The 15,017-nt window shown below is 44.0% G+C and overlaps 1 non-coding gene across 1 annotated transcript; it reads right to left on the bottom strand.

The window, feature by feature from the left end:
• Window positions 1-405: 405 nt before the first annotated feature.
• Window positions 406-2,653, bottom strand: LOC109763001 (uncharacterized). Its single transcript, XR_012186455.1, has 4 exons — window positions 2,105-2,653; window positions 1,074-1,153; window positions 911-968; window positions 406-825 (listed from the first exon to the last, which is right to left on the bottom strand). It is a non-coding gene; the product is annotated as an uncharacterized protein (transcript).
• Window positions 2,654-15,017: the final 12,364 nt, after the last annotated feature.

Here is a 15,017-nt window from a genome sequence, read left to right as displayed (position 1 = left end):
TCTGGTTCCTCTTGATCTTCAGCAGCTTCCCCCGTTGCAGCATCACCGTATTCAGGGGGCACAAAGTTGTCATCGTCCTCTTCTTCTTCGCCGTCTTCCATCATAACCCCTATTTCTCTGTGCCTCGTCCAAACATTATAGTGTGGCATGAAACCTTTGTAAAGCAGGTGGGTGTGAAGGATTTTCCGGTCAGAGTAATACTTCGTATTCCCACATTTAGGGCATGGACAACACATAAAACCATTCTGCTTGTTTGCCTCAGCCACTTCGAGAAAATCATGCACGCCCTTAATGTACTCGGAGGTGTGTCTGTCACCGTACATCCATTGTCGGTTCATCTGCGTGCATTATATATAATTAAGTGTGCCAAAAACCATTACAGAACATCATGAATAGATAATTAAGTGACCAAATTAATAGAAGTTCATTATCACATTAAAACCAAAATACATACATAGTACTCATCTAACAACATATAGCTCTCCAGAGCATCTAATTAATTAAACCATACATTGAAACTATGTAAAACATTTCAATGCGAAAACAAATGCGATCATAATCGCAACCAAGGTAACAATTGATCCAACAGCATAATGATACCACGCCTCGATATGAATAGCATATTTTCTAATCTTTCTAATCTTCAAGCGCATTGCATCCATCTTGATCTTGTGATCATCGACGACATCCGCAACATGCAACTCCAATATCATCTTCTCCTCCTCAATTTTTTTTATTTTTTTCCTTCAAGAAATTGTTTTCTTCTTCAACTAAATTTAACCTCCCGACAATAGGGTCGGTTGGAATTTTCGGTTCACATACCTCCTAGATAAATAAAATCTATGTCACGTTGGTCGGCATAATTTTCATAAACAATAAATAAACCAATAATTATAAAGATAATATGTACCACATCCGAATCATAGACAGGACGAGGGCCGACGGGGGCGGATACCAAAACCATCGCACTATATATAATAACAAGCAATAAAATAGTAAGAAAATTAGACAAGTATCTATCTAAAGTAAGAATTTTTTTTCTTTCAGAAAGAAGATAAGAACAAGAGGCTCACCACGGTGGTGCCGGCGAGGAGATCGGCGCGGGCGATCGACGGCGGTGAAGACGGGAATGGGACGTGACGGGCCGCTAAACCTACACAAATCTCGAGGAAAATAGAGCTTTGAGGTCGAGCTTCGAGAGGAGAAAGCTTAACTAGTGTGGCTCGGGCATTTCATCGAACACCTCATATGCATAGGAGGTGAGCTAGAGCACCACAAAGCCCTCCCCTAGCCGGCCAGAGAAAAACAGAGCACTGGAGTGCTCTGCTCGCGGGTGAGGGGTATATATAGGCACCTCATTGGTCCCGGTTCGTGGCATGAACCGGGACTAAAGGGCAGCCTGTGGTCCCGATTCAAGCCACCAACCGAGACCAATGGTGGTGGGCCAGGAGCGAGGCCCATTGGTCCCGGTTCGTCCCACCAACCAGGACCAAAGGGGCCAGACAAACCGGGACCAATGCCCCCACGAGGCCCGGCAGGCCCCTGGCCTCACGAACCGGGACCAGTGCCCCCATTGGTCCCGGTTCTGGACTGAACCGGGACTAATGGGCTGACCCGGCCTGAACCAAAGCCCTCTTTTCTACTAGTGCTATGCCACTCGGTGATAGGCTCATACGGTTAAAACGGATCACAATATGCAATGATCATACGCAACACCTTTGTCTTCGAGTGTTTCTCAAACATAAGCATTAAATCTTGGTCGCATTTTACTTCTGGACAGATTTTTAGAGCATCATCATAGTACTGCACATGTGCAACTTCCAAATAACGCGGAGAGTACTGCTCTACAATTGATTCAACGAAATCCTTATAGTTTGTCAAGTCACAATCAACGATCTTCTCAAAACAGAAACATCGGATGTCTTTTCGAGCTTTTTTTTATTGCCAAACAATTCGATTTTTATCAAATAACTTGAATTTGGATCCATCCTGTGAATTCAAGAGACAATTAAGTGAAGAAACTATGCATGAGTATTGCTAGATAGTTCTGATCACTGGTAGTGGTACAAACATCATACAAATCCACTAAGTGCCATGAACTTACCCATCTGGACACGCCCATGTAGCAGAGGCCAACCGAGCTGCACCCTGGCCTGACCCAGCCGTGCCATGGCCTGAGCCTCCAGCTGCTGCCGAGCCCGACCCAGCCGTGCCATGGCCTGAGCCTCCAGCCACGCCGGCGGTCGAGCCCTCAGCCCATGCCCCGCCCTGGCCCGTGATTGCTGCAGCCGAGACACCACATCTTGCCAAAGACGTGCGCTGACCCGGCCCCTCCGAAGCCGTAGCCGCGCGCTGGCCCGACCCCTCCGCAGCCCCGCCGTCGCCAAGGCTCACCGTCGCTGGATCCGCAGGAGCGCCAAGGTCCGACCCCTCCGCAGCCGCGCACTGGCCATCCTCCGCAGCACCTTCTCCATCCTCAGCACCGCCACCTTCCATAACGCCGAATCTCCGCCGCCGCCGCTAGCAAGTTCTCAGCCGCCGCCGCCGCCGCTAGGGTTTGAGAAAGGGGAAACCGCGACGGGGGGATGTGGATCGTGGAGAGGAGAGAGATGCCCGTTCGGTCGGGTTCTGTTTCTTTTTTCTCATGCTTACGGGCAGGGGCATTTTTGTCGGATCCGGCTCGCCTGCTCCCTCTCCATGCTTCCATCCGTGCTCCCACTTTATCCTACGGCTGTTCTTTTCCTTTTTCTTTTATAATCTAATCATCTCCCCCCTTGATTTTCAGAGGGTGGGGCCGGGCCTTATTTTCTTCCAATCAAATCAAGCCACGTATACGGGAGCACGGATGGGAGCAGGCAAGTCTCGTCCATTTTTGTCCAGCTAAAAATACTGACATCACTCCATGCCTGTTTTAACGGTGTGAGCTAACAGAATTGACGGGAGTGTTAGATTGGGGAATTTTTTTATACATGATGTTAGATAAGGAAGAAGAAAAACTCCAGTGTTAAATAAGGAACCAATATTTAAAATAGTGTTATATAAGGAATTTTCTCTAGAATCGGTGGCGCCGCACTGAGCCAAATGGCCAGCCTGCAGTCCATCAGGATCAACAGAACGTGGCAGGAAAAGCGGCTAGCACCGGCTGCCCCACGCCCATAGTCCTGGTCTTTTGATGGCGAGTGCGCGAGGAGATCGGCCGTAGGCGGCGGACGCCCTAGGTAGAGGAGTTCAATCTTTTTTAGGGTTGGAGAGGAGCGAGCGGAACGTCTACACACACCTTCAGGATTAAGATGGCCTAATTAAGTCTGGAGAGATGGGTTGTTAATCTTTATGGGCTTCTTTGCCATGCGCACGTCCTAGCCCACAAGCCAGCCTATGCTTCAACGACGGATCATTCTACTATTCTTGCAGTGGTTTCTAATATTAAAACTGCGGCTGGTGCCTTCAATTCGGTGACCTTCAACCACATACGCATTTGAATATTGCTACTCATTTGTTCGCTAGAGCTTGTACGTGTATTCAGTTAGTCCATGTGTTTTCTATTCTGTTATGGATTTCATCCGGGGAACTGTGTAATACTGTTGAGTAGTCAATAAATTTGATTTTCTCTCAAAGAAAGAAAATGAATTTATAATGAGAGTTAACTTCTAATTTGCTCTAGCTATAGAATTACTGAAGATGGATTAAGAGTTGTGCCTTTTTAGTTAGCGTCATTTTATATAGTAGGTTGGTAAGATGGGAGGATGTTACAGATTGTAATACCCTCCAGGTGAGATCAGGATAGTTGGTGGTTCAGTCTCTATCAACATCCAGTTAGATCAGGATAGTTGGTGGTTCAGTCTCTATCAACATCCAGTTAGATCAGGATAGTTGGTGGTTCAGTCTCTATCAACATCCAATTCTAAACAAACTAAACTATGCCCTCGACATTTTTTTTTGGCAATTTAGTGAACACAAGATGGCCACCACTAAAACTCCCACCAGAATTGAGAAAGTAAGGTAAGTTCATAGAGAATGTTGGGTTCGTTGTTGCATTGAATGAGCTGGAGATATTATTCAAAGCTGTACAAAAAGCAAATGTGGTAGACTGGATAAGTTTTGGTCAAGCCTTGCAACATGCCTTGACTACTATACTGATATAATATATGAAGCTGTTCCAGGGTTGCCACACAGGTTTGGATTTTCTATCCATATTTGCGTGTTAGTCTGAGTAAAATTTTTTGTTACACAATTGTTAAACATTTTTTATTACCACTCTTATGTTGGTACATTTATTATATTTTTATTTATTTTAATGATATGTTTTCTTCCTAAGATGAATGGTGATTTTTTTCACACGGTAGTACGTGCGTTGAATGTGCACACTTACTAGTTACAAATAAATACACTATGTACCGGAATGAGCAGATTCGCTTGGCTTGCAAAAATGCGCTTAATTATCTTGGGAAAACTGCAACTAAATTGATGCAACAAAGAAAATCTACACCTTAGTTCTTTTTTCTAACTGTAACTAAATTTGGGGATTCCTGGATCTGCACCAAACTAGGGGATTCAGAGAAGCTAGGAGCAGGTAGCAGAAAAGTGTTGGGATTCAGAGTACAAACCTCCGCGACGCCGACGAAGTATCCAGGAGCGGGTTCTGAGTGGCGGTGTCGATGTATCCAGGAGCTGGGGAAGAAGCACAACCTGGCCATGGCAGCACCGCTCGAGCATGGCCGTGGCCGTGTGCAGGATTAGACCAAGTGCATCAGTGGCCGGGATGGTACCCTGACCGGAGCTAGGGCGGCAGCACACCCCAACAGCAGAGGAGTCATGGTGGTGGTAGGGGGCGGAGGCAGAGTGGCCCAGAGGAGCAACACGTACAGATCAGAGAGTGCCGGCTGAGATGCCACTAGTAGAAAAAGAGTCAAATGTGAAGCACATTAGTGCCGATTTGATTTTGAGCCGGCACTAATGTGTCCATTAGTGCCGGTTCCAACGGCTAGGCGGGCGGAGATCATTAGTACCGGTTCGTGAGCAACCTTTTGTACCGGTTCGTGTCACGAACCGGTACTAATGATGCTGCGTCAGGCTGTGGTCAGGCTGGGGCCCCACGGACACCTTTAGTACCGGTTCGTGCCATGAACCGGTACTATAGTTTCTTAGTAAGCTGTTTTTTAGTCCCACCTCGCGAAGAGAGAGGCACTAGGAGCGGTTTATAAGCCCTGAGTGCAGAGACGATGAAGGAGAAGCGCAATGCTCATCTGCATGTTGCTTATCTTTAAGCCTTGAGGAATAGTGTAGACTGCACAGAGCTATGTGCAGTGCAGTTTGCACTATTCCGAAAGGCTTGAAGCTAATTAACGAGCATTGTTCCTCTTTTTTATCTTTAATAACTTATTACAACTCCGGACTTCTTGTGTTACGACAAAAACTGGACGCACTTCGTGTACAAACTGGACAATCTCTTTCGAAGTATCAGGGTTTCTGACGAGAACTCATCTGTTACATGGGCACTTCATTTTTTAAAACTTATTACAACTCCAGACTTTTTTGCGTTCCGTACACACCATTCAAAGCGACGTCATCAATTTCCAACACATTCTGACATCATTTGCTATTTTTCAGTCATTTGAACTCCAACCTATTTTTGCATTCAGTATGCATCATTCAAAGCGACGTCATCAATTTCCAACACGTTCTGACATCATTTGCTGTTTTTCAGTCATTTACCGATTTGTTTAGAGAGCTAAATGACGGTGAAATTAAAAATCACTATAAAATGAACTCTAAAAATGTTGGAACTTGGCATGGTATCATCATTTCGCCCGCATAGCATGTATAAAAGAGTAGAGAGGGTCACGGTGAAAACTGGACGCACCTCGTGTACAAACTGGACAATCTCTTTTCGAGTATGAGGGTTTCGGACGAGAACTCATCTGTTACACGGGCACTTCAATGTTTTTTAAACTTATTTGAACTCCAGCCTATTTTTGCGTTCAGTATGCATCATTCAAAGCGACGTCATCAATTTCCAACACGTTCTGACATCATTTGCTGTTTTTCAGTCATTTACCGATTTGTTTAGGGAGCTAAATGACGGTGAAATTGAAAATCACTACAAAATGAACTCTGAAAATGTTGGAACTTGGCATGGTATCATCATTTCGCCCGCATAGCATGTGCAAAAGAGTAGAGAGGGTCACGGCGAAAACTGGACGCACCTCGTGTACAAACTAGACAATCTCTTTCGGAGTATCAGGGTTTCGGACGAGAACTCGTCTGTTACACGGGCACTTCAATGTTTTTTAAACTTATTTGAACTTCAGACTATTTTTGCGTTCAGGATGCATCATTCAAAGCGACGTCATCAATTTCCAACACGTTTTGACATCATTTGTTGTTTTTCAGTCATTTACCGATTTGTTTAGGGAGCTAAATGACGGTGAAATTGAAAATCACTACAAAATGAACTCTAAAAATGTTGGAACTTGGCATGGTGTCATCATTCGCCCGCATAGCATGTGTAAAAGAGTAGAGAGGCTCACGGCGAAAACTGGACGCACCTCGTGTACAAACTGGACAGTCTCTTTCGGAGTATCAGGGTTTTGGACGAGAACTCATCTGTTACACGGGCACTTCAATGTTTTTTAAACTTATTTGAACTCCAGCCTATTTTTGCGTTCAGTATGCATCATTCAAAGCGACGTCATCAATTTCCAACACGTTCTGACATCATTTGCTGTTTTTCAGTCATTTACCGATTTGATTAGGGAGCTAAATGACGGTGAAATTGAAAATCACTACAAAATGAACTCTGAAAATGTTGGAACTTGGCATGGTGTCATCATTTCGCCCGCATAGCATGTGCAAAAGAGTAGAGAGGGTCACGGCGAAAACTGGACGCACCTCGTGTACAAACTGGACAATCTCTTTCGGAGTATCAGGGTTTCGGACGAGAACTCATCTGTTACACGGGCACTTCAATGTTTTTTAAACTTATTTGAACTCCAGCCTATTTTTGCATTCAGTATGCATCATTCAAAGCGACGTCATCAATTTCCAACACGTTCTGACATCATTTGCTGTTTGTCAGTCATTTACCGATTTGTTTAGGGAGCTAAATGACGGTGAAATTGAAAATCACTACAAAATGAACTCTGAAAATGTTGGAACTTGGCATGGTATCATCATTTCGCCCGCATAGCATGTGCAAAAGAGTAGAGAGGGTCACGGCGAAAACTGGACGCACCTCGCGTACAAACTGGACAATCTCTTTCGGAGTATCAGGGTTTCGGACGAGAACTCATCTGTTACACGGGCACTTCAATGTTTTTTAAACTTAGTTGAACTCCAGCCTATTTTTGCGTTCAGTATGCATCATTCAAAGCGACGTCATCAATTTCCAACATGTTCTGACATCATTTGCTATTTTTCTGTTATTTACCGATTTGTTTAGGGAGCTAAATGACGGTGAAATTGAAAATCACAACAAAATGAACTCTGAAAATAGTGGAACTTGGCATGGTATCATCATTTCGCCCCGCATAGCATGTGCAAAGGAGTAGAGAGGGTCACGGCGAAAACTTTACGCACCTCGTGTACAAACTGGACAATTTCTTTCGGAGTATCAGGGTTTTGGACGAGAACTCATCTGTTACACGTGCACTTCAATGTTTTTTAAACTTATTTGAACTCCAGCCTATTTTTGCGTTCAGTATGCATCATTCAAAGTGACGTCATCAATTTCCAACACGTTCTGACATCATTTGCTGTTTTTCAGTCATTTACCAATTTGTTTAGGGAGCTAAATGACGGTGAAATTGAAAATCACTACAAAATGAATAGCAGAAAATAAATAATGCAGAAAAGAAAAAAACTATATAATTTTTTTTATATTCACAAAGAAACTAAATACAGCAAAAAAAATTACTCGAAAATAAATAGAAAATAATTATATAAAAAATTGTTGGGGCGCTGCCCGCTGGGCCTGCCAACCCTAGAGTTTGCAAATACAGGCCCAGAAGGGCGAGCAGGCTCAACGGGCAGCGCGCCAAAGTTAGGGCCAGAAGCCTGCTATAGAGAGGAGTTCGAGACAGCAGCCGCGCCGGGGCTTTTAAACTGGTGCGGGCGTCCCTCGGCTAGCGAGGTGGGACTAAACTTGCCCGCACCGCTCCTGCGCCAGCGCACACCTTTAGTACCGGGTCGTGGCTCCAACCGGTACTAAAGGGGGCCTTTAGTACCGGTTGGAGCCACGACCCGGTATTAAAGGGCAGTTTCCCGCCCCTTGGCCTGGCGAAAATTGGCCTTTAGTACTGGTTGGTGGCTCCAACCGGTACTAAAGGCCCCTCCTATATATGGCGCTTACGAAAAATCTAGTTTCATCGACCACCACTTCTTCTCCAACTACTTCGCGTGACATCGCCGCCGCTCTCGCCGCCCCGGCCGCCCGTCGTCGCCGTCACCGCCGTCGCCGTCACCGCCCGTCGTCGCCGTCACCACCGTCGCCCGTCGCCGCCGCCCCGTACCACGTCGCCGTCTCGATCGCGCCGTCGCCCCCAGCCTGCCGCTCGTCGTCGCGCCGTCCCCGTCGCATCGCCGTCTCGCGCCGCCGCCCCCCGCTCGCACACACACACACATACACGTACACACACATACACACACAGACACACACACACACATATTGTTTTTACTTATTTTCTGTTTTTTGTTGTTTAGATTAATGTTAGATAAATTACGTAGATAAGAATGTTAGAATGTTAATGTTAGATGAATTATATGGAAAAGATGTTAAATATTAATGTCAATTTTAGATGAATTAGCTAGATATTAATTATGTATATATATGAGATTTGAACTATTTGAATTAATATAACTAGTTTATTTTTAGTATGAAAATTAATAGAACAAGTTTATTTTTAGTAAGAAAATTTAGGTATATGAGATTATTTAAACTAGTTGAATTAATATAACTAGTTTATTTTTAGTAAATGCTTAGTTGAACTAGTTGAATTAGTAGAACTAGTTTATTTTTAGTAAGAAAATTTAGGTATATGAGATTTGATGATCTAATTAAAATATTACTATATATATAGCTACTTTATATATTTTAGTAAGAAATTAATATAACTAGTTTATTTTTAGTAAATTCTTAGTTGAATTAGTTGAATTAATAGAACTAATTTATTTTTAGTAAGAAAATTTAGATATCTGAGATTTGATGATCTAATTAAAATATTACTATATGGAACTAGCTACTTTATTTTAGTAAGAAAATTAATAGAACATGTTTATTTTTATTAAATGATTAGTTGAATTAATAGAACTAGTTGAATTAGTTGAATTAATAGAACTAGTAAGTGTTTAATGTTTCACCTATATGAACATAGGAAATGTCGTCTGACGATGAAAAAGATTTCATTAAGTGTGAATTCTGTGAAGACCAGCGCGGCCTGTGCGACAGAAATTTCCTTGTTGATGATAGGCGCTTCAGCATCAAGCTGGATGAGACCTTTGAAGTGGATACAGTAAGTCACAACAACAAGTCTTTTTTCGTAATTAAGCATGACTTATATATGCTTCATTTGCTTCAACGTATAACTTTAAATTTTCACTATTCTACTAGCGCATTCCCTGCCATGCAAGAATTTTTGTCTTGGATAAGATAGGTTTCAGTGCTATGGAAACTATGGAGGTAAAGAGAGTTTACCTGAAGACCGAGCATGCTGGTTATACTTTCAACGTCAAATTATACAATGCAGACACGTACACCTATTTTGAATGCAAAACTTGGTAAGCACTATGCAAGGCTTATGCATTTGAGCCTGATATGGTTATCACCTTTGATATTCGTCCAGAAGATGATATTGAAGGTAATAGAGACATCTGGGTCGATGTGCAGACGCCTCCAGTTCTACCATTATGTGAGTTTCTCAACCATATTTATGTCTTTGATATTGTTTATTCAAAAATAGTTGACAACTAATTTCTATTGACAGCTTATTTCCATTCAAGCAAACATGTCCGGCGCTTGGTAGACAGGACCTACTACTGTCCCGGAGCTGAACTAAACTGCGAGGAGATAAGTCATTATGTTTCATGGCTTGAGGATCTTGATGCTGTTAAGAGAAATCATTTTCCTGAATTTGAAAATCTTAGTACTCAAGACGTGCGACCAATAGTGATCGTATTGAACTACGGTCACATGTATTTAGGAAAGATGGTAAGATTTTTACTATTAGTCCTCAGTGCATCTTTTGCATACATTATTTTTCAAGCTAAACTTTCATTGCTAAGTATATTAATTACTATACGATGTTCTTCAACAGGGACTCCCGATGACAGTTGTGCCTCAGTGGATCGAGACTAAAGGTCGCATGTCAATTGTTAGCTTACGGCCAAGATATCCTACAGTGCACATGAGTGCATTTAGGATTTCTGAAAGCGATGAATGCTTAATAGTGAAAGATTGGAGCAAAATTGTTAACGATCGCAGAGAAGTACTAGGGGGCAGCAATCAGAAGCGTAGCCCACGATTAGGAGACAGGTTCATCTGCATGCTCCAATATGATGAATCCGGAGAGCTATACATGTTCTATGCTATTTTACCCGAGAGAGAGCAGCAGGAGTGATTTAGCTAGTTATCATGCTCTTAGTACTTGTTGTCCTCTCATGTGTGTCCGTGTTCTTCGTCCTGAACTTAATCTCAAAGAGTGACTTGCTTTTGTGGTGTTATCAACGCTTATAATATCATGACCATGTTGAACTCGATGATATCTTTGCTATCTAGTATATACTGTTGTTGGTGATGATATGATGCAAGAGTTTTTATATTAATATGATGATGATGATAATGATGATGAGTTATTATATCATTTATGAAAGAAACCGCATATTAGTTTCAACTGGATGGATCCTAGCTAAGTGACCAAGTATATGCCATATCCATATTACTTAGATCACTTAGTGATCTAAGTAATATGGATATGGCATATACTTGATCACTTAGCTAGGATCCACATGCATCCAGTCGAAACTAATCTACGGTACTTTCACCTAATGATTTAACAACTCATTATAATGTAAAACAATCACTAAGTTAAATTGAAAACACAAAACTAAAGAAAAATAAAAATTAAAACCAAAACGCACCCAAACATTTAGTACCGGTTGGTGTTACCAACCGGTACTAATGTCCTACACGCACCCGGGCCTGGCTCGTGCCACGTGGTGGCACGTTAGCGCCGGTTCGTGCCAAACCGGTACTAAAGGGTGGGGGGCTTTAGTCTCCACTCCATAGTGCCGGTTGCAGAACCGTCACTAAAGGCCCTTATGAACCGGTGATAAAGGCCGGTTCTGCACTAGTGTGCTCGGGTGACCTCGGAGCGCACTGTGCGGGGAGGGACGGCGGTCGGTGGCGGCGAGGGATTTAGGGGTGGATTTGGGAGATCTGAGAGGGATTTGACGGCTAGGGTTTATTTCAGCAGGAGCGTGCGCGGAAAAAGGATGCTTCGCGGCGGGGCTAGGCCTTTTGTGATGTGGGGTAGTGATTTTGGCAGGTGGGCCGGGCCAACGTTTTTATTTCTCTGTGGGCTGGGAATGACAGGGGTAATAAATTTTACTGTGAGCTAGTACGGGACCGACAGGAAAATTATCCAACTCACAGGAAAATTTCAATTTCCGGAAGTGATATGCACATATACTCACCCTTATGAACCCGCACACACACACACACACCATAAGCTTCAGTGTGTCATGCCCAGCCTATCCACTAGTCCCACATGGAAAGAGAAATGAGGCTGGTCCCACATTGAAGACACATGAGGCAAGGCTACATATACAACAGGGGAAGCACAGGGGAAAGGGATCGAAAGAATAGTGAATCGTCTTTGTCTTCTCATCCTCACCTCCTACTTCAGCTATCTCTCCCCTTTTGCTTACTGATTCCTCACCCCTGATCTTCGTGTATCTCAAATTGGATCCAAATACTAGTGGAAATCCTCTTGTCCATCTCCCACATGCACTTTGGGTCATCGCACAGTGGTGAATGTTGTTTTATCTTCCTTGGCCATTTTCAATTTCAGTTCTCTCAAAGTATACAAGTAGGTCATTGAAGAGGCTGCCAAATATAGAAGACACTGGCCTTGGAGAGACCGTGAGCTAACAAAGAAAAGCCCTCCTCACACTGCCTGGGATCTAGGGTGTAGACGGAAGTATAAATGCGGTCTTTTTTCACAAAAGAGTATAACCCTTTGGCCTCTGCATCGAGCGATGCACACAACCATATATTATTTATTATTCAAAATCAAGTAGCCGAACAACACCAACCTAGGAAAAGTAACAAAAAGGAAAACCCAATGCCGCATGCCTTGCGACTGTAAACTCCACCAGACAACCACAAACCCTATGATAAAATACAAACCAAAAATGAAAAATACACGGCTCCTACGCTACACCTTCAAGAAGAAATCTTCGTACGTGCAACGATGATGGTGAGTCGAACCCAAGGTTGATCTCAGGGTTTCCATCCCCAAAGTCAAGCTTCAGTCCACCATTTTTAGCAAGGACACGCGCGTCAACATATCCTGGTAAGAGATCTCGCGTTTCTACCTGCCAAACGAAACAATGTGCTAGCTTAGGCATACGTATGTATTCCAACGTACATGCAGGGCTCCCTACGCCGTTGTCCGGTGAATCGCCGCCAATTCTGCCCTTGCTCGCCGGTGTAGCGTCGTACTGCTTAAGGCAGGAATGAGAAGAGAGAGAGAGGACTAACGTGTGGGGAAAAAAATCTGTTATTTGTGCTCCACATTGCAATTAATGAAAAGAAAGAAAAAGGCTACGTTTATTTTTTTTCCCGCAAAAAGAATAAATAAACGTAGGCTTTTTTTTAGACTTGGAGCGTAACCCCGCTGGACACGGGGCCTGCCTACGGCCCAGATCCAAATCCAACCAGTCGGCCTGCCTACGCGAGCAAGCAAACGTAGCCTATTTATCTCCGTCTCCGTCTCTTATCCCGATCGGGTTTACCACATATATACGGGGACTACTTTGGCCGGCCGCCAGAGCCACCGCATCGGACAAAAAACTAGAGATTGATCCATCCATGGGTTCCTTATTCTCTTCCCCTGCCGGCGGCGACTCTCTCCCAGTCTCAAAAAAGTACATTGGCCGCTCTATTAGGTCAAAAGAGTATGTAATTCCTAGCTGCTGGACAATTTTCTTACCGATTTGCTTAAGCGCTTTATGCGCAAAAAAAAAAAGATTTGCTTAAGCGCTTGCATGGGATCTATTCTTATTCTTATTATGAGATTCATTGGATGAACGTCTGATTGCCCCAACCATCAAACGAAAGATCCATCCATCATTTGTTTATTTATTTGGTGTACCCTTGTTTATTTGGGGACAGAAAAGACATCGCCCTCCGAATTTCTACGCTTGTCGACATCGCCATCGAACATTACAACTCCAACAATCCAGTATGATACACACTCTCTCTCTCCCTCTCTCCCCTCTTTCTCTCTCGCATATACACACACCCACGCATCTAAGTGAATGTTTAATACATATGATTGGGAATTTGAGATCAATCACTGCAATGCAGGGTGCCGAGTTCCAGTATCCTGAGTATCCTCCCCAGTCGACCACGGAGATGAAGGCTGCCTGCATCGGTTTTAGGGGAACTTTCTGGTACCACCTCGGCTTTTCGGCTCACCCCATGGATGCCACCGCCGAGACGCAACACTTTTTCGCTGAGCTATATTTTGATAGACAGTACCTCGAACTAGCCGTTGAAACATGCATCATCTTAGGTACTACCTAAATTTAACTTCACATTCCGCCATACTGTGTTTGTGTTTGCTATCCACTTGAATATATGCATACTATTAATGCAACTTGCAGCTAATCCTCTCTCTATATTTCTCTATAATGCCAACAGAAAAGCCATTGTGCCGCTTTAGCAGCTCGTGTGCATTTTGTCCGGACGAATCCAATATCTTGCACCCAAGTGATGAAGAATTTGTTTGTGGAAAGCAAGATCACAAAAAAGAATTCTTCCGCAGGAGAGATATGCTAGTGCGGCCATTCAGTTCTTTTATGACACCTCCTGATATAGATAACACCGTCATAGACATAGATAGCACCGAAGATCCATGACTCAAACTATTATGTTATGGCATATGTATTGCAGTTGTAAGATAACTATGTTATTCTTATTGTTTACCATCCTTGTTGTTCAATTTCGTTGATCACTAGAAAAATAAAAACTAATATTTCAATGTGCAACTAGAACGCATACGACCAGCATTTTCTCTCTTTCATTTCAAAGGTGAAATTTCTGTTATATTCTACTCGGTCGATGCTCCCAATGATAATGACTGCAAACCTATGTCGTCGTGGCAGCCGGGTGGTGGCGGTGGTGGTGGAGTCGTTGGGATTCTTGGCGGAGGATGAGCCGATGAGGAAGCCGTTGGACGAGGACGGGACTGGCTCCTCCTCGTTGTTGTTGTTGCTGGTGGTGGTGGTGTAGAAGATGATTGCGCATGGTGCCGATGCAGGACACAAAGGCAACGTAGGACAGGGGTTTTGCACCGAGCAGGCACAGGGTGGTCACGGGTAGCAGTACTGCTGCGGCTACCCGCCGGCACTGCCCACCAGCGCCAGCGCGCCAAGGAGGAATAAGAGTAGCGACGAAACCTTCATCGAGAGGGCAGAGCGGCGATTGATAGCAACGATCTAAGTTGGACTGGGAGTGGCTCAAAAATAGAAAATGGAGTAGTGAAAAGCAGTGAAAACAGAGAAGTGATCGGCGGACTAGCGACTAGTAGTATGCCGTGGGAGGGAAAAGGAATAGACCGGGCGCGTGGTCGGCGTGATTGAGGAGCAGTGCAGTGCAGGAGCTTCCTTGGTCGTCGACTCAACTCGACGCACTCCTTGTCAGGGGCGGGGAATATACGTACCAACAACTCCCTGTGGTGTGTCTAACAGAGAGCGATGGATGGCGGTACCTTTCTCGGGGTTGCCATTCCCTTTTCTCC

This window comes from Aegilops tauschii, chromosome 1 (assembly GCF_002575655.3).
Source record: "Aegilops tauschii subsp. strangulata cultivar AL8/78 chromosome 1, Aet v6.0, whole genome shotgun sequence".
Taxonomy (NCBI): Eukaryota; Viridiplantae; Streptophyta; class Magnoliopsida; order Poales; family Poaceae; genus Aegilops; species Aegilops tauschii.
The sequence above is the reverse complement of the archived record's forward strand: the minus strand, read 5'-3'. Positions and strand labels throughout refer to the sequence as shown.